Here is a 3,124-nt window from a genome sequence, read left to right as displayed (position 1 = left end):
TGGGCGAACTCCCGGTCTAATCAAGGCAGCAAGCCTAGCAAGGTCGACCCGTGGTCGCATCATATCAAAATGAAAAGGAACGGGAGTGCTGCTCCCTCGTAACCCTGTCAGCAGTGAAAAATCTCTGGGCGAGATGGTCATCTCCCCAAAAGAAAGGTGGAAGGTGTGGGTCGAGTCAACCCACTGCTCACATAAGGCCCGTAGGCCAAAACGATCACATACCCCGTTGGTGCGGGGCAACGCTGCAATAAAAGGCTCGAAGCCCAACTCGCGCATGCGGGCTCTCGCCGCGGCACCCAACCTAGCATACCACGAGTGAATCTCGGCGGTGGTCCCGGAAATCTCAATAAACTAAAAAGAACGAGACAAGAAAATTTAAATACAGTTCCTAAAGCATGCAATTAATGAGAACGCGTTAAGACTAGGTATTCTTTCATTATCTAACCTAGAGACATCCGGTCAGTTAGGACCAACTTGCTGTAAAAATCTCTCCTTTAGGGTCATTCATGTAAGGTTTAGTCAATTCTCTAATCCACTCTCGTTTGCATTGACAAGAAGCATAGATTAGGTTTTACTATTCACGCGCATTAGTTAAGTTTTTACTATTCGCGTTTTTTTTACTACTCACGTGCACTATTCACGTTTTTACTATTCACGTGCATTAGTGAAGTTTTTGCTATTCACGTTTTTACTATTCACGTGCATTAGCTAAGTTTTTACTATTCACGTCTTTTACTATTCACGTGCATTAGTTAAGTCTTTTACTATTCACGCGCACTATTCACGCGCACTATTCATGTGCATTAGTTAAGTTTTACTATCCACGCGCATTAGTTAAGTTTTACTATTCACGTGCATTAGTTAAGTTTTTACTATTCACGTTTTTACTATTCACATGCACTATTCACGTGCACTATTCACATTGTTTTTTACTGTTAGCATGTATAAATTCGTAGTGTCACTATTCACATACATATAGCGCGCATCCTCACGCAGAAATAAATAGGTGTTACTTGTAAGTCAAGGAATTCATGTTTTCTAGCTAAAGTCCTCTAAGGCAGTCTAAAGGTTAGCATGCAAATCATGTTCGGATAGGAATACTAAAGCCTAGAGTTTGAATCAAATAAAAGTGAGAAATTACTTACCTCGTTGCAGCGTGTCCGGCTCAGATGCGTCGTGGGGTCGTGGAAGGGCTCCACTCTATCTAGGTTTACGTAAACCTCGTCCATGCCTCTAGTGCCATCCCATTCATCTAAATCCATCCCGAGAATAATCCAAATCGAAGTCTAGAGAGAGAAAGAAGAGAGAGAAGGTGTGGGGTTGAAATGAAACCCCACCACTTTATATAGGGAGAGGGAATGGCATTCCCGTAGATAGTGAAAAAGGTACGATTTGACATAAAGGTAAAAAGTAAATAATTAATTACTAGGTGCACAGACCTCCGATTTGCCGTCCGTTTCAGCCTGCATTTCTCCTAGACAGCGACCAATATTGTCAAGACATGAACTCCAGACAAAAGTCAATTTTTACAGAACAGTGACACCAGTCAAAGTACAGACGACAGTCAACAGAAAAACAATCATTAATCTATATCATTTCAGACTAAAACACGTTCCCATTGAACCTTCGAGATGATAGCTCTAGTGAGAAAATACAGACAACAGTGTTGTACAAAAATCCGGAAACAATCCCCGCTTTTGAGCCATCTGACTCATGGTCGCAGACCTGAATTGCTTTTGAGCCATATTACCCACGGTCGTGGACCAGGGTCGCTTTTGAGCCATATTACCTGCGGTCGTGGACCAGGGTCGCTTTTGAGCCATCTGACTCACGGTCGCAGACCGGAGTTGCTTTTGAGCCATCTGACTCGCGGCCGCAGACCGGAGTTGCTTTTGAGCCATATCACCCGCGATCGTGGACCAGGGTCGCTTTTGAGCCATATTACCCGCGGTCGTGGACCAGGGTTGCTTTTGAGCCATCTTACTCACGGTCGCAGACCAGAGTTGCTTTTGAGCCATCTGACTCACGGTCGCAGACCGGAGTTGCTTTTGAGCCATTTTACCCGCGGTCGTGGACCAGGGTCGCTTTTGAGCCATCTTACTCGCGGTCGCAGACCTGAGTTGCTTTTGAGCCATCCCATTAACGGTCGTAGACCGAAATTGCTTTTGAGCCATTCTTACCCATAACCAACGTATGCTAGATTCCGAGAAAAGAACATTCATCGATGGCCACTCCAAAGGTGACGATGGAAGGAATCAGAGAACGACACCGGAGCGCGCAGCGTGAAGGTCAGGTATGCTCTCTCCTACTCTTTACGTGTCTTTTACTTTTATATGTTTTACATTGCATGTGTTATGTTAGCAAAAAAACGTTTTCAAAACACACACATCACTGTCAAAATAGAAAAGTAGGGGCAACTGTAGACACCGAGTCGGAGGACCTGTGACGAAAACCTGAAAACAAGACGGTTGAAGCGATTGATTCCGAAAGTTTCAAAAATAATAAAATAAATAAGTTACAGTCGGTCGCTGTTGTCGATCGGATAGCTCGCGAATGCTTAACGGCACGGTGCGAGTGCTTAGCGGCGGCCGGCGCGCATTCGACGACAGTCGGACGCACGCTCGACGACGCAAAGCACGCGCTCGACGTCTGTCGGACGCACGCACCCAACCATGAATAGTACGCGCTCGGTGTCCGAGCAGGGCACGAGCTTGGCGGCACGGGACGCGCGCTCGTCGGCCACGTGACGTGTGCAACCGGAAGCACGGAACACGCGTTCGGCGGTGACGACGCGTGAACGCCCGACGACGCGGAACGCGAGTTCGACGGCCGCGGGGCGTGCACGCCCGACGGCGCGAGGCGCGCCCCGGCGGCCTTTGAGCGAGTGCCCAATCGCGTTGGGCGGAAGCCCAATGGTAGGGGGGGGGGGGGCGCGAGCGCCCAACCGCGTCAGGCGGACGCCCAACGGCAGTTGGGCGCGCGCGCCCAACCGCGCGTTGGGCGCTCGCCCAACGCTGTTGGGCGACCGCCCAACAATGTTGGGCGGTAGCCCAACGTGATGCTGGGCGGCCGCCCAACTAGCCTTGGGCGGCCGCCCAACGGCTTTGGGCGACGCCCAATTTTG

Source organism: Euphorbia lathyris, chromosome 3 (genome assembly GCF_963576675.1).
Source record: "Euphorbia lathyris chromosome 3, ddEupLath1.1, whole genome shotgun sequence".
NCBI lineage: Eukaryota > Viridiplantae > Streptophyta > Magnoliopsida > Malpighiales > Euphorbiaceae > Euphorbia > Euphorbia lathyris.
Note: the sequence above shows the minus strand (reverse complement) of the source record.